The sequence below is a fragment of the Pipra filicauda genome, unplaced genomic scaffold, assembly GCF_003945595.2.
Source record: "Pipra filicauda isolate LSUMZ 115617 unplaced genomic scaffold, ASM394559v2 scaffold473_size681673_pilon, whole genome shotgun sequence".
Taxonomy (NCBI): Eukaryota; Metazoa; Chordata; class Aves; order Passeriformes; family Pipridae; genus Pipra; species Pipra filicauda.
In genome coordinates, this window is record NW_024104613.1 from 646,382 (window position 1) to 661,122 (window position 14,741).

Here is a 14,741-nt window from a genome sequence, read left to right on the forward strand (position 1 = left end):
GGACCTAGGATACTTCTAAGATCACAGGAAGACAGGAAGGAAGAATCACACAGGAAGACATTTAAGGATGACATGGCCCACACAAAGTAGGCTTCCAATAATCCCAGACTGAAATTTTTATTTTAAACTATCAGGATAGAGTGGTAATATTTTCTTCCATTTTAAAAGTGCTAGGGAATTTTCTTATTCCTTCTGATGTAGAACATTTGCTTTTAAGTTGCATGACAAGTTCTCATCACTGTTCTTGCACAGAAAAATTACTCTGCATGCATATTTTAATGAAAATACTCACTTGAAAATGCTGGTCATCATATTTTCAATACATGTGTCTGTCATATTAGAAGGAAGCATACTGTAGGTAACTAAGGTTAATAATAACACTTCAGAAATTACATTATGCCTCATTCCAATACATGAAAAATAATTATTGTGGCAAAGGGATCCTTTTTTTACAGTAGACTAACAAATTAAAAAAATGGACACTTACAAGAATCAGAACAATTTCTGGCTTGAAGAAAATAGATCTTAAAAAGAATAACAATATGTATGTTTCAGGCTCTGCTTAATCACAGGAAGGAACCCCTGATATACTTTTTTTCCCCCTCACTGTAATATATCAGATGGTGAAACTTTGAATTTTTAAACTCTGGTGTTTGTCTATGTTGTCAACTACTCTTGCTAGGTGTTGGAGGAGACGGACCATTTTCCTGCTTTGGTAGGTCAATAATTCATGACAGAACTCTACTGTATTCTGCTTCAGGAATGCATGGCAAAACTGCGGGGGTCAAAACACTTTTCACTGTATTTTCTTTAGTAATACATTTACCCAGGACCCACGGTAATATCATCCACTCGACGATGGTTGGTGGCGGTCCCTGCATGCTCAGGTCTGACCTGTCGATGTGCTGAGAGGCAAGCAACAGCAGGAACAGAAAAGTCAAGTAGGATGCAGTATGGCAGATAAATTTGATAAATGGCTTTCTGATGAACAGCCCTAACGGGCTTTTAGGAGCTATCAGGTAGCACACAGAGAAGATTGGAAAAAGGAGTCCTATCACAACACATGTCAACATCTTCACAGCCCAGTGTCGCCTCCGCCATCCGGGGAACTCGTCGTACCAGCGGGATGCGAGCAGCTGCTGGCAGTTGGGCTGAGCAACAAACTACAGAGAGAAGAAAGGAAGACAATTAGTTTTTTGTTACCTCTGTAAAGTTCTTTGCATGCTATGTCAGTTAAGTAATTTTTAGATAGAGATTTAAAAAGAAAAAAAATCCATAGCCTATGCAAGCTCACCCATACTGACAATACCAGTAAGACAGGGCCAGGTCAGCCTGCCTTTCCTTCAACACAAAAAGTATAGTACAAAGCTATCAGCATTTACTTTTCACAGTAAAGCTTGACTTCCCCATACAAGGAGCCAAAAGACTGCAACACAAGTATTTCCATTATTTAACCAGCAACATTTCTGGAGAATTCACAGAACATGAGGTGGAAGTCAATATGAAACGAACAGCACAACTGAAATCTGTAAGCAGTGAAACTGAATTCCACAGCCATGAACAAACTCTTCTCAGTATGTTCCCTGCTAACTCTCTAAAAATCAGGCTTACATGCTTTAATACTGACAAAACTCTTAAAAATACATGACAAAAGTCTTTCACGATAGGAACTAAGCATTAGCATTCCCCACTGTTTCACTAACCCTTGCCAGGATATACTCCTGTCCTGTGCAATATTTTATGCTCTGTCTGATCCTTAAAATTTAATTTCATCAAAAAACCTCAAACTCATATTTAATAGTTTTCAGATAGCTTTTTACAGGAGCTTTAAGTATATTCAAGGTTTTATGTCATACCTTTCTCTGATCACTAGTTCCCGTTTCCCTAATGTGACACAGAGTAACCCTATCCTAGAGTTGACACAAAACGCATAAAATAGAAACAAACACAAGCCTCCACAACAAACAATAAAACAACAAAAAAACAAACCAATTGCATAAAACAAACAAATAAGTGGGAAAAAACAAACAAAAAACCCCCAACAACACAAAAAGAGAAAAGAAAGAAAATAAGCATTTTTCTTCTGTTACTGTGGTGAGTTGACCCTGCTGGATGCCAGGTGCCCACCAACACTGCACTATTACTCCACTCCTCAGCTGGGTAGGGGAAGGAGAAAAGATATAAGGAAAGGCTAGTGGGTCAAGATAAGGACAGAGAGAGATCACTCACCAGTTACCATCACAGACAAAACAGACTCAACTTTGGGAAATTAGTTTATTACTCATCAAAGCAGAGTAGGATAAACAGAAATAAAAGCAAATCTTAAAAATAGCTTCCTCCTACCACTCCCTTCTTCCCAGGCTTAACTTCACTCCAGAATTCTTTATCTCCACCTCTACACTGGTGCAGAGGGATGGGGAATGGGGGTTGAGGTCAGTTCATCACACATTGTCCCTTCTGCTCCTTCCTCCTCAAGGGAAGGAATCCTCACACTCTTCCCCTGCTCCATTGTGGGGTCCCTTCCATGGCAGACAGTGCCCCATGAATGACTACGACATGAGTCCTTCCCTCTGGCTCCAGTTTTTCATGAGCTGCTCCTGTGTGGGTCCCTTTCCACAGGGTGCAGCCCTTCAGGAACAGACTGCTTCAGCATGGATCCCCCATGGGGTCACACATTCTATTAGAAAAATTTCTCCAGTGTGGGCTCCTCTCTTCACAGGTCCTGCCAGGAGCCTGCAGACTTCCCATGGGGTCACAGCCTCCTTTGGTCATCCACCTGCTCCAGTGTGGAGTCCCTTAGGGACTGGAGGTGAGTATTTGCTCCACCATGGACCTCCATGGGCTGCATGGGGACAGTCTGCCACAAGATGGTCTTCTTCACCACCTGCAGGGGAATCTCTGCTCTGGTGCTCAGAGCACCTCCTTCCCCTCTTTCTCCACTGACCTTGGTGCAGAGTTGTTTTGCTTGCATATTCTCACTCCTCTGTTCCCTGTCTGAAGTTGTTCCTGTGCAGTAAATTTCCCCTTCTTAAATCTGCTATCTCAAGGTGCTACCACAACAACTGATGGGCTTGGCCTTGGCCAGCGTCAGGTCTTGGAGCCAGCTGGCATCAAACATGAGGGAAGGGAGCTTCTTACAGAAGTCACCCCCATAGCTACCCTCACTAACAAAATCCTGCCACGCAAACACAATACACTTACACATATATGTGTATTACATGCATACACTGGATTAATTATATCATTAGCTGAAGACTTAGTAAAGCTATGCAGAAACTTTTTCTCTCTTATAACAAAATTGTTTATTTACACCAAATAATTTCAGATTTGAACTCTAATCAAATGCACCTAGTTTGGGATTTTATATTATTTTGATAATACTTATAACCACAGGAACCAAGTTCCTTTGGGGATGAATAATAGGTAACTTCTCAAACAGTTTCTAAAATCACTGGGATTACTACTGTTAGAAAATTCTATTTAGTCTGGAATGAAAAGAGAGCCAGCATCCATCTTTCTATATATGTCTGGAACTTGTCAGAATTGATAACCTGAGCCAAATTCAAACCTGTGTCATGCTAGTGTCTTTAGCAGGGACATATTTACCCAACTGTCTCTGACTGTTGTGAAAGACAAGAAAATTTACTCATACCATAAGAATCTTAAAAATAGCCTTACAGAAGAGTAACAGAGTGTACTATTCCATTAGGAAAAATGCATTCTCAAGGTTTCAGGGTGTTGGTTTCTAGGTAAAAATGTCTGGAATAACACTAAATGCAGTCAGAGCAGATGGTTTCAAAGTTATTTTTTAACGGAGGTGTCCCTACAAAATTTTTCTACTCAATTTGCTTGAGTACACACAGATTAGTGTGTTGTTTGACTAGTGAAAAAGTGAGACTTGTGGACTAATTCCTCAGTAAAATATTTTCCTCTTTTTGCCCCAGAGTGTGCCAGGTCCATGTTTGTTTCCTCTTCTTCATAATACCTTCCTTTTATGTATCCTCTCACCTAAAAGTAACCAGTTCTTAAGTCTCGCCTGTGCCCCCTTTCTCAACACCTTTGGGCCACCCTCACAGTGTTTGGGACCCATGTGAAGGAACAGCTTTCAGTGGCTAGCAAAGACTGGTGATAGATATAGGTAACCTACTCCTTACCAAGCATGGCTAAAAGAGAACTGATTTCTCATGCTGTAATGTCAAGAAAACGAAGTGAAAGGAGGGTTTTTTCCAATGTCCACCAAGTACTGGGCTGTCCTGGATCTGGGCAGAGTAGAAATGATGCAGAGGTACCTCATGCTATGAGGAGATGCTTGCTGACTGAACCATCTGGAGAGTCCTCTACAGAGGAGTGGGTACTGGGTTGCTTAGTTCTAATCTTTAAACAGATTAATATGCAAAACTGCCAGTGTTAATAGAGAAAGCACTTTTGTGCAGGCTTAAAAAAATGTTCCTTGTCTCCTAATACCAGTGTTGGGACTGTGTTGCTAAGGTACAATGTGTTAAAGACAATGATTGTGTTCTGAGGTATAAGAAGTTTTTCAGTAAATGCAGAAAACTTTCAAATCCCAGACATCAAAGAGTCAATTTTTTAAATCATAATTTTAAAAGAAATTAAATATGACTGTGACAAGACACACTGGTTGGATCCTCTGACTATAGGAGAAAATTTATATAGAGTATACATTCAATATGCCTAGAGTCAGGGGGAGCACCACTGGTAATGTACTTTAAATTACTTACTTTACATAAAATATATAAGAAGCAATTAATGGTATGGAGCAAACATATAAAATACTATGTCAGCATTTTAGGAGCTGCATGCACAGGGAAGCAGTTCTAGTACCGCAGGAAAAGGTCTATAACAGAAAACAAAACATGGTGCCTACAGATGATATAATGCATTTCTGAGAGGTCCAAATATCCAGTTTCATGCTGTTAGTTTTTATGTAACAACATACTGGCAAGGTTAGTTAACAATGTCATGAAGCAACAAAAATATCTGGCTCTTCACTTTTCTTTCTGGTTCTGAGTTTCATTGGCCATATAAGATATGCTATGACACACTACAAAGTATTCTCTGGACAACTGGAAAACTACCCTAAATCTCTTGCTGACACCTCTTTTAAATTATGCTTTTCTGTTTCATTTATCAAGGAATTGTATGATGCTATTAAAAATGTCCAAATTAATTTTCACAAATTTGACTACTTCCTTCATTTTTGTGGTCAAGAGATTGTCATCATATGCTGTGAAATATGTTCAGTAGTGATATCAACATTTACTACATTAGCTAAATAATGAAAGAAGTTTTTGAATGGGGAACAGCTGATGCACCTTGAAGAAAAATGTACTCAATGGTGAACCCTACAGCCTTGTTCTTCAGCCACACAGAGAAGGGGAGCCGGTCACTGCACACTGCATCTCCCTTTTGTCTTTGTGGACCTATTTCCTCCACAGAAAATGAGGGGAATATGTTGTGAACCTACTGTTTATCTTCATGTGTAATAAGTTAGTATTTGAGTGCATACAGGAACTTCCTGGGACTCACAGTGTAAATGCTGGCTGTATAGGCTGTCTCAGAAACATTATTCACAGGTAAAAACCAGTTCTACAGGTCAAGTAAGTTTATTGGTGATTATTATATTTTATTACTGATCCTGAATTCTTATTACACTTGAACTTTTGATTTATCCACTGAAAAGCCCTTCTCTACAGAAAAAAAAGAAAAAAAAAATGTCTTCATGGCAAAATTTTTTGGTCAACTGACATTTCTACTATAACTACTATAAACCTTTCTATTAAAAAGAAACAGTAGAACTGAGTGGAAAAAATATAGTTCCAAGCATAAGACAATTCCTGTATAAATGGATGGCATCACATCTAAGATGATCACATATTAAAGCTAAGTGGACATATAAGTCCTCTGCTGAACTATGAGCTAAAAATTTTTTTAAAAAATATTTTACACAAATATTTTGTGACTAGCAGAAATAGAAATACTCTGTGACATTATTTGCCAGTTCTGCATTGCTATGCAAAAATATTTTCATGGTAGTATAATTTTTCTTCCTTAATTGGAGATATAACATTCTGAGGTATTCCCTTACTATTCTTGAGTATCTTTTGTACTGTCAGTATTATGTTGTTTAACTTTGACAATGTCTCCATATAATTAGCAATCAGCAAGTTTATATTTTCACATTACAATGGTTTCCAGTAGCTTCCACCAGTTTGTAATTATGCAAGGGATTTTGCTATAATGATTATTCCTGCTATCACATCTTTAGCTTCTTTATAGAGTCTGCCCATCTGAAAATGTTTTGGTATTCATTCTCTTAGTTGTCATGCTGGGAATTGGCTCTTCCCTGAGACTGGTGAAAAACAGAAATTATTCACAGTGCCAGCAAAAATAATCTGGTATAAATAATAGCAGAGCCTGATTATAGTGATATTCAAACATATATATAAAGCAGAATTTCACTTTTACTGCTGATTAAATCTGATCTTTAGTTTTGCTATAATACATATCTCTCAGTGGAAATGATGAAGAAATGACACAAGTAATACTATATATTGTATATGGTCTTTAGAGAAATAATACTTCCATATTCCATCAGAAAAAGTCAAGTCAGTTCTTTACTGTACCAAAATTTAAGTATTTTTTTCATTGTATTAGGAAATATGCAAAGATATAAAAAATGTCCACTTATAATACGGTACTCATTTATACACTTACAAAGCAGTCTAACAAAATCTGAGGTCTAAATTAAATTCTCATTCTGACATCAATAGGTGGTTTAGTATATATTACATAAAAAAAGGATGCCATTTGTCATCTAGAAATGAAAGCTGGAAAAGTTATTTCCTTTCTGATTTAAGTTCAAGTGAGTTATGCTGAAGCACAAAGAACTATTCCTGATAGCATTCTCTAACAGGAATGTTAAAGATCTTTTTGGGGGGAGGAACCAGGTGAAAATGTTTATCATAAAGTTTCTTATTAATACTTCTTTAAAGTCATGGTCAGATTCTTTGCTGTACTGCCATTATAGCCACACTGGTAGGAAAGGTTAGCTCTGAGGTCTGCTGCTTTATCACACGCAGTTCCCAATGATTGTGTTCCAGTTTGACAAAAATTCAGCTCAGTTGCTTTTTCTTTCTCTGCAACATTTTACTTTTCATATTTTACATATTTTCACAGACATTTAATAGAAACCCAAGCTCTTCTATTTAGTTTAACTTCAAATTTACATTTCAAAATTCTCTTGGTCATGAAAAGTATATTTGCTTGGCACTAAAGACAGATTCAAGTCCCGGTCTCATTAAGTAGATTCCTAAATTTGTTAGATTGCTTCTCCCTCTAGAGACACCACTGCATGTTCTTTTCTGTATCTTCCCCCAAAGGCTGGGAATTTGTGGATTTCAGCACTTACTCTGTGAGGACCACTTCATTAAGACAAATAACACTGAATTGCAATTTAAATGCTTTAACATTACCGACTGGATCAGCACATTTTGCTTTCTAAAAGCTAGTGACTGTGTTCTGGACTCCTTTGGGTGTAGTCATACTGTCTGTTTTCCGCCTCAGGCCAGAAGCCCTGATTCCTGTGCCAATTACTATGAATCTTCTCATGTCCATCCCATCTAAACCTTGTGCCAACTGGAGCAGACCATCATTATAAACATGATTCTTTCTGTACACAAACCACTGGTCAGCTTCTTCTCAGTTCTATCTGCAGTTGTGCCATTACAGGAACTAATGAGCTCGGTGTCATGGTTTAGCCCCACCTGGCAAACAAGTCCCAGGTAGCTGCTCGCTCACCAACCCATCCCTCGCAGCGGGATGGGGAAGAGAATTAGAAAAAGGTAAAAAACATGGCTTGAAATAAGAACAGTTGAATAACTGTACTAAAGTAAAATATAAAACAACAACAACAATAATAATAAAGAAAAAGAAAGAGAGGAATAAAAGCCAAGCGAAACAAGTGATGCACAATACAGTTGCTCACCCCCCACTCATCAATGCCCATCCAATCCCCAAGCAGTGATTGGCCCCTCCCAGCCAGCTTCCCCCAGTTTATATACTGGGCATAGTTGGGGTCAGCTCTCCTGGCCATATTCCCTCCCAGCCTCTTGTGCACCTGCTCACTGGCAGACCATGAGACACTGAAAAGTTCTTGACTTAGGATAAGCACTACTTAGCAACAACCAAAACATCACTGTGTTATCAACATTATTCTCTTACTAAATCCAAAACAAAGCACTGTACCAGCTACTAAGAAGAACTTTATCTCAGATGAAAACAGGACACTTGGGATCAGAGCACCAGAGCCCACCAGCTTGTATATCATCAGGGCAACCTGTGTCAGATCAGGTCTCCATAGCAAAACAAATTCACAGCACAGATGCTTTCATCATAAAATCCAGAGTTTACATTCCTCTTACCAAGAATAGAATACAATGTTTGGGGATCTTATTATAACTATTCTATTGTTTAAGTTCAAATATGAGGAGGAAGGAAACAAAAGGAAAACATAAAAGTGAAGACTGAATGTTAAAAGGATTAATTAACATTATACAAACAATGACATTGCGGGTTTTAATATTTTAAATTTCTCATTTGCCACATCAACACAAGCTGAAGCTCACTGTGATTCATTACTCCTCAGTAAAATGAATCAACACAGAGAAAACTATTAAATAAGTCAAGAATTATGTGTAACTGCAGAGATTCTGATTAATTGCTTTTAAAAGGCAACAGCAACTGAAACTAGAATGAAGTTCTAAGGAACCAGCTATGCATGAATAGCATTGTTAGACTTTCCAGTGGTAAAGAAAAGCGAATCGGTTGTTGGGCTGCGGGATGAGTGTGTAAAATAGCTCCAAACTTTGGAACTGTGATGCTGGTATAATACTTCTAGTTCCCATTCTGGGCAAGTGTTAGAACCACCACAATTTAAAACATTTTTGCAGGGAAAACCAATTCCAAAATCCCTGTAAGTATCTGCAGAGAGAATACACTATGAACTTATTTCTGTTATATTGGATGCCTGGTTTTGCCCACCCAGCTGTATTTCAATACATAGCAAACAAAAAATAAGACTGATATTTATATGCAAAATCCTGCACTTAGGACACAATAACCCTGTGCAACAGTACAGGCTGTTTCATGGTTTAGAGGGTAGCTTTGCAGAAAAGATCTGGGGACACCAATAAGCAAAAAGATGAATATGAGTGCACACATACTTGAGTAGTCTCTGTAATTTCAATACTATTATTCCCAAAGCACTCTTCAAATACCTCTGACACCAAGTTTACTGTCTGCACTAATAGAATCATAGAATCATAGAATCATAGAATCGATTGGGTTGGAAAAGACCTCTGAGATCATCGAGTCCAACCCTTGGTCCAAATCCAGTCCATTTACTAGATCATGGCACTCAGTGCCACGTCCAATCTGCGTTTAAAAATCTCCAGGGATGGTGAATCCACCACCTCTCTGGGCAGCCCATTCCAATGCCTGATTACTCTCTCTGTAAAGAATTTCCCCTGGCAGAGCTTAAGCCCGTGCCCCCTTGTCCTAAAATAGCTTCTACAAAATACACTAACTCAAAGGGAATAGAAATAGTAGCAGATCATTCTCCCAGTATTCATTCTAACACTAGGTAAATTGAGATGATAAACATATTTTGTTTATAATCTCAAAAGTTCAAGTTTATTTCAGTAGACCAAAATCAATATATAGTCTAAGAAACTTCATATATCAACACACAGGTTGTAAAAAGAAAAAAACCCACACCTCTGGACCAGTGAGCGACTAGCACGTATCTTAAAGCTCCTTTCCAGCCTAAATGATTCTATGATTCTATGTTTCTTATATCCAAGATGGTTCTGCGTCCTGTTTTGGTAAGCATTAGCAGCCAAAAGGAGTTAGGATTTAAGTTAGTTACAGGCCCACCATATGACAAAATCAATGAGTTCCCTCACGTCCAGATAATTCTACCACTTTGTCTACTTTGTGACAGAAGGAAAAGTTACAAATTAATAAAGCAACCTTTCAAAATTCATGAGGGAGCTGCAAATATGTTGAAAGCAACTAAAGAACATAACACAGTGTGAGTTTAATTGGAGAAAAATTAGCTGTGAAAAGCTTTGAGTGAGAGACGGGAAGGAAAGCAATTGGAACTGCCAGATTTTTCTTCTGGGTATTTCTTGCTCCAGTGAGAATTTCTATTGGCATCACTGGAGACCACCCTGATCCCCATTTGTGCAGTTTGTTGCAGAGACCAAACAAGGCAGAGAGACATTCTTAGCTCCATTTTCCTTTATTGATCATCCTTTCAGATTTGAGCAGGGTATTGAGCTATTTGGAAGAAATCTGACCACAAAATTTTTAATTCTTTCTTTTCTCCATTTTCAGGCTTGTTTTGCCTGTTACTGTGAATAGAAACCTTGGACGAGTGATATTTTGTCACACTATTTATTCTTTTCTATGAAAACAATGGCAATCACTTTCCAATAGCACCAGGCAAATGTAGATTTCACTCTGTTAGCTTAGCTTTATGAGGTGCCATCATGCATCCTTGTATGCAAAATGGATGTAAGCATAACTGTTCTTGACTCCATGCTTATGCTGTTCTAGTCAACTGTTAAGAGAGCCAACAGCAGAATCATGTTGAACTCCAAGGTTTCCCAGTTTCTTTAGAAGTGACTGTTTATGATGTGAAGCTTGTGTGGAACTGATGATACCAAAGTTCCCCAAAATCAGTGGGAATCCAGTTCCTGGAAAGCATAGCACAAATTTAAAGGCTGACTGAATATAATATTAGATGAGGGAAAAACAAAAACACAGACTGATTACAAAGGCATTCAAACTAAATAAAGCAATAAACAGCAAATTTTTCTTTTGAAAGTTCTCCATTAACATAAGTAGATCTGGCTTTGTAGTTTCACAAATACTTAGGAACAGAATGTATATAGTCACTCAAGATACTTTTCTTTCTCTTCAAATATTTACATGCTTTTTATCTTTAGGTTCCTCTTGTTTAACTTGGCTGTGTGTTTATCTGAGAATGTTAAGGGCTGAGAAATCAGATTAATCACCCAGTTCCTACATAAAGACTAAGCTGAAACGATAAGTCCTTTGGCAAGGATGCTCAGTGAGCACTATTCTGAGACCATTTGCAGGAGATACGCATGTGAGTCTTTAACAGATTTTCTGTTATTCTGCATCAATTTTATCAGTCACGTGTAGTCATGTGTGACTTCTGTGGTTTAAACACAGAATATGAATCTTGGAAAGTATTGCAAGGGAGTATAATTGCTTGCTCAAAAGCCTTGCTCTCCAAAAGCTAGTTACACCTAAGAATAGGTTGTGGTTGAAGAAAATTACCTTCTCTTGTGAACAGACCTAAGAAATACTGTGCTTTCACATTATGGGAAGATACCCACTACAGCTGTTAATGAAATTCTGTGTACCCAGCATCTGCCAGCCCGGATAAATAATTACAGTCCTTGAGTTGTTCTTTCCCCTTATGAAGCTCTGTAATTTGTGGCAAAACATTTGAGTTTGGGTATCACAGATGAAAACCTGGAGTTACTCTTGCTGTACAGATGCCTGAACACTGCTGGTTTCTTTCACGATGAACCAATGATGAAGGAATCAATAAAGAGCTCATTTTACTTGAGCTTTACATGCTTTACTTTTAGGGATGTTTAGGCCTCAACTAGACTGAAGAAATCAGTGACTGAGTCTGAGTACTTGACCCCAGTCATACCCACTACCTATTGACTCTCGCCTGGTTCCATTTTTCACCTCTCCAGCCAGTTCTATGCAAGGAAAATCTGCAACTTGCTGTAGGCTGTTTGCATACAAATCCCTTTCTGTGTTAGACTGGCCATACTGGGTAACCCAGCAGATGCTTTTCTTTGCCCAACTTTCATAGTATTTTCTTATGAAGATGGATTAGAACAGATTGGCTTACAGTTCAAGGTAAAGGAAAATATTTTATCTTAAAGTGTGGAAGAAAATGATACTTTGTAAAAAGCTAGAGGTGGAAGAAGCACATGTGGAATGATAAAAGCAAGGGTTGTTTCAGTCCCTGAAGGTTTGAGGTTACATTCTTTCTTGACAAATCAGACAATTCATTCACTGACAGAGAAATACACTCCATAGGCTGTTGTCACTGCCTGGATGATGTGCATACCCTAGACTCTGCTCCAGCAAGTCAGAAAGGGTACATTTCTAAGAAAGAGCTGCTGTTTAAGCCTTGTGAAAGATAGTTCACTGGTACTCTGAAGGAATATTTTCTTCTGGTTTTTTTTGTTCTCTTCTGTGCTGTTTCCTGATCATATCATGAAATCATGATTTTTTAAACTGAAATTTATTTGAGAATCAGACATACATTACAATTAAGAATAAAGAAACTTATTGTATAGTAAGAGAAAAGTGAATAAAGAGAGGAAAAAAATCCCAGGCAAACCTACAAAAACCACTGAAGTTCCCATGTGACATGCATTTTAAATTTAGATTGCATGTGTACCTTTACCATCCTCTGCACCTATATATAACATACAGACTTTAGCAAAATCAGCCGGGTGGAGAACTTCTCCTGTGGCTGACAGACAGGCTGGGTGATGTCTCCAGAGCTAAAGTCATCTTCAGTCATGTTCTTTTTTTCCACAAAATCCAGCCTGTAGCTGCAAAGGTCTCATGCTAATGCCATCAAATACTGTAGTCAGGGATGCAAGACATCTACTTTACCACACACCCCTCTTAAATTTACAACCAAAATACCTGCTTCCTGAGGTTGTGGTGGTGAGACCCTAGTTTCTCTTTGTTACTTACTACTGCCCACTTTGTGTCAGTCAATTCCAACCCTTACAGAATCTGTAGTGCTCCCAAATCCAGCCTCTATCAACACAACAAAATGGTCATTTCTTCAGCATCCAAATGCTTCAGTGAGAGGTTGAGAGGAGCCAGCCAAAAAAATCCATACTTCATAACTAAACTATAAAGTGAACTAAATTATGTTACAATTTTGCAGGGAAACATCAGCAGCAGCACTCTTAAGTTTTAACTGTGAACTCCTTTAGGGTTTCGTATAAGAACTTCAAGGACAATCCAACATCAGTCATTTTTTGTGGGGAATTTTAGAAACTCCAACATGGGATGTGACACACAAACCCCTTAATTCTCTAACCTTGACACCTCCTATTTTGAAAAGAAGACTTAATGGCAGATATATCATCACTACTGCTTTGGAGAAATGTTTTTCCTTCTCTGAAGTACTGAACTTGCTGAACTTGCTATGAAACCCAGCTTTTCCACAGAAATTGAAGGAGGATAGAAGCCAAAGGTTAACCAACGGTTAAAAGAATAATATTTATGTTTTCATTGGCAGAATATTTGTATTGGCAGTGTTATGACTGGTCGATTTACATTAATTGCATTTGTGAAGGAAGGAAAGCAGTAAGGAAGGGAACTTCTTTCCCTTCATTTTCTTTTTGAAAATTATAGGATAATAATTTTCACCTAAATGTTTTGAAGTGGAATCATCATATTTTTTGAAAAGTTGGTATAGGAACAATAATATACATTTGCTAAATAATCCATTGCTTAATTATTTTGTTGCTTTTACTACTTTTACTTCTAATATAAGTATTTGTATTTTGTTCCCATGAAAAGAACATTTGTAAACTGAACACTTTCACATTCTATCTTCTGATGCAATAAATAATTTTATACTGATCCACCCTTTTGCTTCCTTAACTCCTATTGCTTGGTCCTTGGAGTACTGCTATGATATTAATATGAACAGTATTATTCTTTCTGTACCCTTAAAATCTGTTTGAGGTTGAGAAGTTATAAAAGTGCTTCTCCCTTTATGCTTTCAACTGAGATGCCAGGGCATGTGCTGGCAAACATCTGAGAAAAACTAAGGTAGCAAGATTTCTCAATACCAAAGGAGAAGAGAGATGAGTATGTGTCATCCTCTGTTTGCTTGATGACAGAGGCTTCCAAGCACACTGGCTACAAAATATATGTTTCCTCAGTTCTTGTCATCAGATCATAGAAAATCCAGCCTAGAATGGACCTCAGGAGGTCTCTTGTCCAATCTTCAGCTCAAACCAGGGTCACCTGTGAGATCAGACTGGGTTTCCAGTTAAGTCTTAAAAATCCCCAAAGACGGAGACAGCACAACCTCTCTGGGAAACCTATTCTACTGTTTGACTGTCCTCCTGTGGAAAGCTTTTTTTTGTTCTTTATATTCATTCCAAAAGTTTCTTCTTTCAGCAGATAACCATTGTTCATAATCCTTCCACCATGAAACACTGTGAAGAGAATCGTCATAGAATCATAGAACACTTTGCGTTGGAAGGGCCCTTAAAGATCATCTGGTTCCAAGGATATTTGAATTGACGGACCCAAAGCTGGATGTGATTCTATGAGTGCTAATTAGAGTGGGACAATCACTTTCATCAATACACTACTTAAGTTCCTTTTACTACAGCCCAGGTTATTGTTACCCTTCTTTGCTGCTTGTGGTTGTTCAGATGGAGGTGCTTATATCTCCAGCTCCTTGAGGCTTGAGGGCTTCCAGGTGGGCTTAAACCACAACACCATCCAATCATTTTTTTTAACCTATCTTTTTCTTCCCTCCAGACTGCAAAGTTTTAACTTGATTAAAACAACATAGCGAGAAATGGTGCCAAAAGCCTTGTTAAACTTAGGGTAAATATCTT

At 38.1% G+C, this 14,741-nt stretch overlaps 1 protein-coding gene across 1 annotated transcript in view; it reads right to left on the reverse strand.

The window, feature by feature from the left end:
* Positions 1–924, reverse strand: part of LOC113989062 (short transient receptor potential channel 4-like) — a 39,051-nt gene extending 38,127 nt beyond the window's left edge. The window contains exon 1 of the mRNA XM_027723264.2: positions 838–924. The gene's annotated coding sequence lies outside the window, so the exon portion shown is untranslated. The remainder of the gene's footprint in view (positions 1–837) is intronic.
* Between the last annotated feature and the right edge of the window lie 13,817 nt (positions 925–14,741).